Below are 12156 nucleotides of genomic sequence, written 5' to 3'. Positions count from 1 at the left end.
CCGCTGATCACCACCCTCTGAGCTCTGCCATCCAGCCAGTTCCTAATCCATCTCACTGTGCACTCATCTATCCCACACTTCCAGAGCTTGCCCAGGAGGATGTTGTGAGGGACGGTGTCAAAAGCCTTGGTGAAGTCGAGATAGACGACATCCACCGCTCTCCCCTCATCTATCCAGCCGGTCATTTCATCATAGAAGGCTATCAGGTTAGTCAGGCAAGATTTCCCCTTGGTGAATCCATGCTGACTACTCTTGAACACCTTCTTGTCCTCCTCGTGCCTGGAGACAACGGCCAGTATGAGCCGTTCCATCACTTTTCCGGGGACGGAGGTGAGGCTCACTGGCCTGTAGTTGCCTGGGTCCTCCTTCTTGCCTTTTTTGAAGACTGGCGTGACATTGGCCTTCTTCCAGTCCTCCGGCACCTCCCCCGTTCTCCAGGATCTTAAGTATGGAGAGTTGTGGCATTTAAACAGCACTCCCTACTCAGGCCTCAAAGCTACAAGGCTCCCCATTTTCAAAACAAAACTATCATTATTAAAGGCAACTACTTGTGGCAACACTCTTTTGCTCTGTAAAAATCTGAAAGTGCAGCCAAAGCAACTGCTGGAGTTATTGATTTATTTCAGTTAGCGTGGGAATAATTTTTTTCCTAAACAAAGAGCTGCGTCAGTGCAGCACTGACAGGGCATCACTTTTTAAAGTCTTTTCAGAGGCTGAAAACAGGACTTGGGAGTTTGATGATATTGTACAAAGAAGCCACAGAATCATCTGCTGGTATATGACAGATTCACACATGTTAAGCCCTCTGTCTTATCTCTTAATTACACCCACCACTTACTGCTGCAGCAGCTCTCCTGCATTTGCTTTCCAGACAGTTCTCCTTCCATCTCCCCATTTCCACATGTCCTGGCATTGGCCTTTCACTGTGCAGCCCAGGAAGCTCAGCCACCTCAGCGTCTGCAGCCTCTCCCCTGGTTCTTGTAAAGGGAGGTTTCTAACAGCTGCTCTGCTCCCAGGTATCAGGCACCCAGATGTTCTCCCCTGTTGCTCAGTTTCTTAAGCTCTTTACAGCGCCCAGCTACTGATGTGAGATAGGACAGATACCCATCCCAGTAACACACAAAATACTTCCCAGCTACAGACTCACTACATCCTCTTCAAAAATGTATCCCTTTAGACACCTAAGGGGAAGCAGAGTGTTTGAATAAAGGACAGAAATTCCACATGTATGACACTATTTTGAATTTTGAGTTGGGAGGATTCTGGAGGCAGTGGTGGACAGCTAACCACTCAGTATTACTGCAGTACAGAACATGCTGCTCTACTACCTGCCTGGGAAACAGCTCCCTGTTCTGAAGGGCAGGCAGATGTCCAGCTAGAAACTACTATTAAAACAGATCTTGGTAGTGATTCCACAAGGAAAGACAGGGTGAGTTTTCAAAACACTTTTAGAAATAATCCCTATTGAATTTGACCTGATTTACCAGCCTGATTTACCTTTAACCTTAAAAGGTTAAAGGATTTGCCATTTTTATCAATTAAGATCACAGCCTGAAGCACAGGATGAGCAAGCCTCAACCCTACTAAAACAGAGTAACAAGTTCCTGAGAGCAAAGGAATAAAAATTGCAGCAAGTGTCTAATACACTTCTGAAAGTCAGGCTTGGAGAGGCATTGAATAGGCCCATCTCAACCAAGCCCCTTAGCTTCTCTCTATGTCAGCATGAAAATCCTACCACCATTGCAACCAACTGCTAGCAATTCCCTGTGATGTTAATGAGTTTTGAATTTATGCAAAGTCTCCCAGCGGGTTCTTTCACAATATCTACCAACTTCCATGTCAACGGGGAATACCTGGGGTAAAAGCATGCAGCTTTTTCCCGGTTATTCATTAGAAGAAGCAAGCCAGACTTCAGTGGTCATTTGAAAAAACCCTCTCAAAATCTGAAACCAAGTAGCCTGGAAATAAGAAGCAGAGAAACGTTAGGACTTGGTTTTGTCCTATTTATCTTAAAATAATAAAAAAAGTTCTTGGACTGTTTTTCCACAGACAAGTTGGAAACCAAAATTAAATTGCATCAAGTACAAACTCATATTGCCAATATAAGCATCTTGTCTCTCTCTAACCAGGCTTGTGCTAGGATATTAGCCATCAGGTCCTCAAATCAGTACTATGCAGGCACATAAGCAGTATCTCAGACTCTGTGGTTAATCGTGTGAGAAGGGAGGGAGAACTCAGGCACTGTTAGGTACTGTATCCTAAGTACTCCACTCTGGAGTTGAACAGAGAGCTTGTGTCTTGGCAAAGCATGCGCATACTTTTCCATTTCATACACAGATGGATCAACAAATAGATTTTTAATCACTGGCAGGAGGTTAAGCACATACCTAGCTCCTATAGTCTCCATTTGTCAAACTAAGCATCGCCTGCAGCCGTGAGCAAAGAGAGAAGCGCTACAAGCTTCACACCTCCCAGTCACCTGCAGATGTCACACACTCACTGAATCTGGTGGGCCAATGTGGTTTTGTGGGTTTTCTTTTTTGAGGGGAAACTGTGCTGATTTGGTCTGCACCTAAAGTAAAGAAGTATTCCCCTAAATTCTCTGAATTCAATGTTGCAAGTGCAGGATCAGAAGTGTTAAAAAAAAAAAAAAAAAAAAAAAAGCTCATATGTGACATTTCCCGCTGCAGCGGAGAAAGATCTTTTCTGCAAAAGGCAGGGAATCTAGATTATTAAATTATATGTAGCCCAAATGAAGCATTCTCCCATATCCAGATAATCTCTTTATAATAATTCTTACATGCACAGCATGGATCATCTCAGTTATTTTCACAATCATTTTACCCCGATTTCTCCAAGAATTACAAGAAGTTAGATTCAGAAAAAGCCTTTTAGCAGTATGCTATGCTGAAGGGTTTAGTTCTACTGGAGCAGAGAAAGACAAGCAGCAGAGGAATCACTAGGGCTGTGCAGAATTCTAGACTATAGCACTGGGCTTCGCATTTTTATCCCAAAGCAGCTATTCCTATCAGTTAAACTGCAATACAGAGGTTTGATAACATGTTTTCCTGTAGCACTGGACTTCCTGCAACTCCTTTCCCCTATTCCTTTCCCTTAATCCTAGTGCAGCAATCAAAACTGGAAGCAAAATCCAACTTCAGACCCACAGAGCTTTACAGGAATTCGATCACACTAGCTCAGTTTCTCCTAAGTTTATCAACTGCCACCAACACAGTGTGAAACAGGGCTTTCACATGCTCCAGTGGGTAGGTGACCTCCAGCTTTAGGGCCTGTAAACATGCAACTGCAACTATTCTCTCTGGACTGTTTCTCTCTCTCTCTCTCTCTCTCTCTCTATATATATATATATATATTTTCCCTCTTGTATATGGGGAAGATTGGAGACCTCCAAAAAAGGGAAGGGGAAAAGGGATGGTTAAGCCTGTCCATGAGCTATACTATAATTATTCTGCAGGATTATATGGAGATTAGAAAATATTATAAAAATAAAGACGAGTGTTTTTCCTGCTTCTTCTGTATCACACAGATCCTGCAAAGCACATACCACACAGTCACCACCTGCATGACCAACTGAAAGCCTCATTTCCAGTATGAAACGCAAGATCTCAGAACTCCACAGCTTGTCTCAAGGGATATTATGCTTAGCTGTCTCTTCCTCCATGTTTATTCCAAGAGCAGTCATTACAAGAACCAAGGTTTACAGACCATGCATGTCCTTCTTTCAAAAAGGATCTGTATTCAAAACAAAGACAGCTCAGTGCTACAGCTGAGGAGATGCTATGGCATTTTGATCACTCAGGCTAAATTTGTTTTGCACCAGAAACAAATCAGCCCCGCATTTAATACCAGGAGTGCTCTTTGGTCATTCTAGCAATGTGATGAGCAGCAGAGATCCCATTCCATACCCCAAATGGCAGAGCTGTACCTGCAAAAGCCTTATGCCTATGTGGTGCTCAACCGGAGCAGCAGTTCCAGATGGAAAACGTATTTGGTGTCTGACATTTGCATCATAGGCACATGGAAGGGAAGAAAATGCTGCTTGCACACAGAGGAGCAAGTTGTCTTCAGAAGTGTCAGTCATAGTAAGCATCAGTCACGAGATCCCACCAGCCAAAAGCTTTGCAAGGCAGCCCCTGGTCAGGAACATTTTGGGTTTTAATTTCAACTACCAATATGCACACTCAGCAATGCGGGCAGCTCTTCCTCCTCCTCCCGACTCCCAGAAGGAGGATCTGTTGAGGCGGTGAACACCCAAGCACTGCAGACTTCAGAAACCACTTTTAAATTTGGTCTTTAACTTATCTGAAGCTAATTGCCACAGCTAAGCATAAAACTAATCCCTGATCAAAAGTTAACCCCTACAATTAAATGACTACCAAGGAGGATAAGCGATTACTGCATCCCTTCACTTACACTAACTATTGCAGGTGAAAATCTGTGTTTACAAGCAGACCTTTGGCAACACTTAGATGTCTCTAACCAAGGTCATGAACACAAGGGCTTGACTTATGGACTACGCTATTCATGTGAAATTCAAAAGTTTTCTGAATAACACGAACGTCATCACTCTGACTCTGTGCATTCTGTTTGACAGTCTCTTTGTATCAAGTACACTTCAAGTATCAAATTGGAATCACTGGACTCTCGTAGCTACTTCAGGAATTTTTTTTTTTTTTTAAGATATTGTGACCTTAAAGAACATGTGACATCACTTCAGAAGACAGCAATAAAGGTGCATCTAGGAACTCAGCAGACTGGGAGGCTGAGCAGGAATGGATTTGAATCTACTTGCACTCCAGCCTCTAACAGGAGTAAGACCTGCACACTCTGACATGTTCCAAGGAGCTCCATTCCTAGAATCATCTTGGCTCAAGAGAAGTTCCACCTGCTTTTCCTTGTCCACCAAATTAGAATTAGCCACCAAAGGAACGGGACATCTCATGCCAGCTCAAGGGCTCTCCAGCACTCTAACAAACTCACGGAACAAACACAAAGTCCCTTCGACATTTACATGGAGCTTGGAGGGTGGGAGAAATACAGGTATTCATGGGAGAAGGGCTTCTGCTGCCCCAAGTCCATCTCTGCACACCAAGGCCCAACACAAAAGACAACCCTGAAACAAGTCAAAACCCAAATAAACAGTTTCTTTGAATGTGGGTATTAAATCATTAACCTGCACACCTATATAATCAGCAAAATGCACAGGACACAAACTACCAGTAAAACACCAACACTATGCCTGGGTCCTTGTAAAAAGAGACTGTGTGCACAGCTTTTTTTTTAGGCTCTGTAAAGCCTAAAAGGTAGCTGCTCACAGCAATGAATCTTAATTGAGGAAGCACACTGAAAAGCTGCTGAGAGGAGCAGTGACAGATAAGCACGAGTCAAGAGCTATACCATAGCCAGGCATAAAGGTTTCACATTTGATGGCCCTGGACCCAGAAGGAAACACAAGTTTGACAGAAGAAATTCCACAATCTATTTTGAAAACAAGTTTTCTGGGAAGCGTGTAGGGAAAATCCTCAAATAGTTGATGAGAAAGGGCAATCCCATGTACTTCAGCACAGCTCACTAAGAGATGTGGTCCAGTAGACAGGGAAAGCGCTAGAGGTTGAGGAGTTTTCACACCAGTTACTCACTGGGTAGTTGAGAGCCTGATCTATATTGCAGTTTTATCCACTAACTCCAGACAGACAACTTAACAGCTGTAATAAAAATGCAGTTACATGGCAGAACTTAAGGGAAGCTTTTTAAAAAGATTCTGGCAAAATGTCTTGGTTGCTGATCCTCATGAGACAGGTTGCTAGCACAGCTGAAGAGCTTTTTCAGACATCACAAATTGTGATTCTTTCCTTCTGCATGGTAGGATGAAGAAATTCTACCTCAACCTATTCAAAACTGAAGAAAATTTTCACCTACAGTTTTATTCACTCCAACTCACCACCCTCAGGGTCAGAGCAGAGAAGCAAATACTTGTTATTTATTGCATGCTCAAAAACAGACACTGATCCATTGAACAAGATTAGATTTTAAACCTCAGAAGCAAGAATAATGGTCAAGAGGCTAAACAGGGTTAAAGCTGGAATTGACGGATTTACTAGTTGCAAGGCGCTTCATCACCAAAGTGTCAATTTTATAGTGACAGACACAGAATAATCACAGAGGGACTTTACATCCCAAATAGTCTAAGACTGCACAGAAGATGCACAGCATGTGCGAGTGCAGGGGGAAGCACAGACACATTTCTAGAAACTGTCTGCAGAAAGTGACAGATATTTGATCTGTATAGAAGCAGAAAGACAATTACTCCAGCTAAGGTCTCAAAGGGCCAAAAAAACAGGCACATCATCATCCTGAGCAATTCCCATTTCTGTCTTTAGCCATCCGACCTCACTTCTGAATCTCATATCCAATAAAATCAGTGGCAGGGTCCTCTCCCCTGTTCTTACTGGGTTCAAGCTTCAAATCCAGGGCAGGGAAGACACGAATCCTGAGAGGTCACATATGCTGTACTGCCTGTGGTTAAGCTGAAGCCATTCTTGGAGCGAAAGCTTGCAGAACTGGGAGGCATGAGTTATCTCCCCTCTTGCCCCCAGCATTTTGTTCAGCCTATTTGATTCCTTAGGGACCTGCCGCTACCTCCTGGCAGAGAGAGCACACAGCTGTTTTCATACAAAAAGCAGCGTCTGAGACAATACTAGTATCGAGCAACACATAATTAACTCCTGGCCATTATGGAAAAGTCTGAAGAGTAAACTGTGCAATTTTAAATCTTTGCAAGTTCACAGTGACCCTTTTAAAATACTTTTTTTTTTTTTGAGATTTCAAAACATGTCTGAGAGAACAACTATGAATAAGAATTTGTGCAAAAAAAAAAAAAAAAAAAAAAAAAGTGGAAAAGAAGAAATTGTGTGTGTTCCTGCTGAGCCAGCGCCAGCCTCACCATGCTCCTGTGCAGGTTGTCCCTACCAAGAGCCACATCCCTCCCCACAGCTGGTTGAGAGTCCAGGCTAAAATAACTATTTAGTTTTTCCATAGCTTGTTGAGAGATATAAAGGCCTGCAGGGAGGTAAAGGGGTAGATGTTCCAGTCTCTCTGAGCCAAAGCCCTAATATGAAGATTGCAGAAAAAGACAGGAGAAGAAACCGAGTATTCAGGGAGGTAGTTTTGGACTATTGCTATAAATGACACCGTTGCTCTTCAAAAAGGTTTTATAACTCAAAGATGCTTCTATTTTAGGACTCATAGTATTGGGCTATCATAAATCTGATATACTGTAGGTGTTTATACAGCACAGCTATGTAACCCCAGGGCTACATTACAATGAAGATACATAGGATGACATTTTCATTTTAGCTTTTTTCTTCTAGAAAGACAAGATTCTTGTGTATTTGCACTAGAAACCTCATGTTATATTACCATACTATTTCTAAGCCCTACAGGTATAACCTTTCTTTTTGCTTATTAGTTACTGTGGCTTTTCTATTTTCAGGTTTTCCCCTATTTTAGAGATGCACCAAACAAAACAGGTATCTCCCACTGCAATTCTCTGGTATGAGATATAGCCAATACTTTCTGAAAATAGACAACACTAACTGCATTAAGCACTTCATATTGACAGCTAAAATTATAATTAATTTTTGAAGACATATCTGACATTTCCATTTAGTCTTCTGGCTTTTAGTTTTCAAAAAAAAAAAAAAGCTATATTGACATGCATCTTTTTCTATCTTCAAGGTTTCTGAAAGTTTTACAGCTGCAGGATCAGTGTAAATTTGACACCTCAGCTAAAAAAAGCAAACAGCTTCATTGTAGGATGTGGTTAAATAAAATCCTTAGGTCTGCCTTAGTCATCACAACTAGAATTACCAGCCTGAGGTACCATTGCTTTGCAACTATTTGCTAGGAACCAATTTGGCAGCAGAGCTTCAGAACTAGATAGAGGCATCATTAGCCCAATTTCTCTGAAGAGAGCTCCCATTTTTTCACAGGGATGGAGAAGTGGGAAAATAAGTTTCAGAAAGCAGGCCAAGACCTCAGGAGCTGGTGGAGAAGCTTCTCTGAAGCTGCTACACTTTGAAAGGTGTTTTTGTAGGACCCTGTGCAAAGAGGGGCCATATAAGAAGTTAATAAGGTTGAAGTGACTAGGTACCTAATTTCGCTATTTGCTTCTGTGAACATAGCTTGCCACTCATGCTGAGCCCCCCCCTGCTCTTGCTGCAACCATGAGATAAGATATCAGCCGTGAAGAACTGGTAACTGCAAATAACGTATGAAGGAGTTGCAGCTGTCTATAAAAACACAAACTTTTTCCCAAGACGGCACGGATCTCAGGCAAACTGCAAGAGGCCCGCCGCCGGCTGGCTACTAAAAGCTTGCTTTTCAACCCACCAGGTTGCGTGTGCAGGTGGTTATTGAGATTATGGACTAACATTTTCTTCTCATGAAAGGCAGCAGTGGTGCCAGTGTGAAACTGCACTTTTACTCTAGTTGCATTTTGGTGCTAGGAACAGCAGTTGCCTGGGTCAGTGCACAGGAGTGATGTGTGATCCAGCACTTCCATCTGGCTATCATTGCTACCCACCAGTACTCAGTACATGCCAGACACAAACTCAAGAGGGCTTGGGCTTCAAGCACCAGCAGACTCCATACTTGCTTTATGTTCAGTACATGTGTTTTAAATAAAGATATTTGAGGATTTCACAAAAGGCCATCTGACAAACGCAACAGACCTACGCTTATAAATCACAGGGAGAAAAGGTAATGAGGCTCCAGTGCAGAAGAGGGTCCATATCTTAGTACAGGCTTCTCTTACTGTTATTTCACAGAATATTTTAATCTTCTCTGTAACAGCCTCACTGTGCACAGTCAGGAACAAACAAGACTCCAAGTCAAATTAAACCGTGTGGATTTGAAAAGGCAGCCATTTCCAAGAGGCAAGTCAAGAGGCACCAGCATCCAAGAGAGGAAACAAGGATCGGAAGCCTCCTGCTCTTATGGAGCATGTCCACATGAACCAAGCGCAGGTTATGGTCATTCCATCCTCCCATAAACAATACACACAAAACTGTGCCCAAAATATCAAAATAGGTAGAGTAACATCCTGCAGAGATATGCAACATCAGGCGCCATCCTGCAACAGGCCTGTGTTTAACCAGGGTTTGTAAGTCCCTCTCTCCACATGACTACAGGAACTCGCTCCCACTGAGCCCTGCACTGAGCCCTTCCTTGGGTTGCATTAGTATTCGGCAGTTCTCCTCTTAAAACACCTCTTTGTAGAGGCAGTCAAGGAATCTGACTTCTGTGATGCTTATCCAAGCAGGCTGGGGGGAAAGGAAATACCTGTCCATGCTCCTAGCTTTATATCACCGGGTCCGAACCGTAGAGGATCGTGTATGGAAGAGCTGGCCAAGGCAGAGCCTGCAGATCAAGAGCTCCTCATTCTGCACCACAGCCCCTACCCCAGCCTGGCATTAGCAGAGAACAACCCGCAGAGCCTAGAGGTCTCAGGAGGCTTTTCCAAGAGCAGCGCTCCACGTTATTCCCATTACATCAGTTTGGTGCTGCTCTCGGTCTTGCAACAAGGTGCCAACGCAGCCCTTACTGGGCAAGTTTTGGTCAGACACCTACAAAGAACAGGACTGGCAAAGAGAGAAGGTTCCTCCACCACCCTCCAGACAAATTCAATTTTTGAAGGAGTTATTTGTGCTGCATCAAGCTCTCTGTCCCTGCTCAGTAAGTACAACGCTGGTTATTGTCAGGGAATATTCTCAGGAGGCACCAGATATTAGTGCTCTGTCACCCCTGACAGACAGGTGATCAATAGTGTCCTGGGTGGTTTGGAAGTCGAGGTGCCTACAAAAGCTGCTTTTTAAGGACAGCTTTCCATAAGCATCTTACAGCTGTAGCAGTGTCAAATCTGAACTGTAGGGTAATTGACAGAGCAGGGGCCAGTGGTCTTCAGCCAAAGGCCTTTATTAAATGCAGGGTTTGGGTATTTATACAACCTTCACACGTATTAACCCACCAATCCTGGAGTGTCAGCAACCCCATGACCAATCCTGGATTTAAGTGAATCCCCTCTGCTTCACCAGCAGTTCCTCATTCCTAGTTTTGCAATCTTCAACAGGTGACCTTTATTAACCTTTTATCCTATATATTCCCACACTGAACAACATCAGGTCAGCAACCTGGGTTATCAGGCGGCCTCTAGGCATAGCTGATAGTTAGCCTGGCATTCAGCATGAAACCATCAAAAAGTCAAGACCATCATCCACACAGAGGGACAGGACATTTAGAAAGGTGTATGCTGGTCAAGAGTGCAGCAACATTTTTAAGGATTTTGAGAAGGGTTTGGAGATAAGTAACACTCCGGGGCCCCCTGTGACACTGCCGGGTACTGGTCATGTACACATTTCAGCAGGATTATGTTTCAAAACATCTCTCTTAATAGCTTCAGTTTACAGTGGCCACAGTTCATACGTGGGAAACAAACCCCCTGTGAATGGGGACACCTATTCCAGACTCTTTTGGTCTTTGTCATCAAATGAAGCATCTCCGAGGCCAGATGGCACAAAACCTCTTACACTAGGAAGACAAAACAAGTCTTGAGAGGTTATTCCATAATTTAAAATATAGGAGTCAGGAAGGAAAGGGAGAAAAAAAAGGAGATAACAGTAAGAGAACAAAGCAGCAGAATTGTGCGGAAATGTGTTACCCAAGCAAATACTATGCTAAAACCCAGCCAGGTGCTGAGCCGCAGAGAATCCTGTGAACACCACGGCCTTGCTTGCTCCAAGCTCCTTGCCAGGTAGGGACCAGGGCACATATACCAGGTCACACAGCCTCAAGGCACTGGAGACGCTGTACAAGACCTGCTGTCCCACACCTGAGAGCAGGGCCAGCATTTCAGAGCACATGAAGGAATCACACACATCCACTCACTGCAAGAGCCTTTTCCAAACCTGTTAATCTCACTGGGCTACCCACTGCCCTCAGTGACATGAATAAAGAGGGTTGGTCTCGTCACATCCACTGCCGCTCCTTGGGAAACCACACACAAAAAAGAATAAGGCATGCGCCACAGGGCAATTATTTTGTTCTCAACTTTTTATCAATGCTAGCAACAAGAAAATGAGGAACAGAGAAGTACATCAACTCAAAGTAACAGGGAGCTTGATGCACTATAAGCCTCAGTAGTGGAAATTTTGAGTGCTACCGTGAAGCTGCCAACGCCCTGCTCTCACCTGCTGTCAGCAGGATCCGCAGATGCATTTCATTAAAGTTCTTTCCTCCTCTCCAAACACTTCACACTGCTCACACAATCAGATGTAGAGGTGGAATTTGCTTACCGGAGCCGCCAGAGGGGATCAACATCTCGAGCGAGCCAGCTCGGTATCCAGCTTTCAGGTTAATGCTCGTGTGGACTGTGTGGTCAACAGGTCTCCAGCCGCCTGTAACAAGGTGCCTCCCGGGCAGGAGAACAGCATAGGGGGAACCTTTCCCAGACAGACACCCGAACAGGATGGAGGCCCTTTTGCCACAGGGATGCGGCGCCAGCCCCGGCTACCAGAGGAACAAAGCCGAGGGCCACCCGCTGATGAACTGCTGTCTCCTGGGGCCTGTCTGCCTGGGCATCGCTGCCCAGCATTTAGCACCATCTCAGCAGCCACAGAGTCCCGGGGGCTACTCTGCTTCCTGCCTGGAGGGATCCCCTAGGGTGCCCCTGGCACAACCTGGATTTCAACCTCTCCAGAGTGCATTAATTCCACATAATTGCATCTAGTAGGTGGAAAACAAAATCCTCTATTTCTTAGCACAGAATAAACCACGCATGGATTTAAAAACGATAAAGAAAGAGATACATCTATTTAGAGGCAGCGTCGGGCACTCAGCCTGGTGAGGCGCCGCTCTGCACGGCGTCTGCCTGCGGGCACCGGCAGCCCGGCCGGCTTCGCACGTCTACGGCCCGGACCTCGAGTAGCCGCCCGGCCCGGGGGGCTCCCCTCGAACCACCCACACTAGGCGGACGCCGCTGCAGCGGGACGGGACGGGACGGGACGGGAGGGCCCGTTAGCGGCCACACACCCCGGGATGACACAGCCGCAGCCCTGCCGTGGCGACCGTTACATAACG

At 44.7% G+C, this 12156-nt stretch overlaps 1 protein-coding gene across 2 annotated transcripts in view; it reads right to left on the bottom strand.

The window, feature by feature from the left end:
- LOC104575381 (protein FAM219A) overlaps positions 1–12156 on the bottom strand; it is a 104265-nt gene that overhangs the window by 91969 nt on the left and 140 nt on the right. The window lies entirely within an intron of this gene.

The sequence above is a fragment of the Tinamus guttatus genome, unplaced genomic scaffold (genome assembly GCF_059628265.1).
Source record: "Tinamus guttatus ecotype Peru unplaced genomic scaffold, ASM5962826v1 Tinamus_guttatus_pri_ptg000696l, whole genome shotgun sequence".
In the NCBI taxonomy this organism is placed as follows: domain Eukaryota; kingdom Metazoa; phylum Chordata; class Aves; order Tinamiformes; family Tinamidae; genus Tinamus; species Tinamus guttatus.
This window is presented reverse-complemented; position numbering and strand designations above follow the sequence as displayed.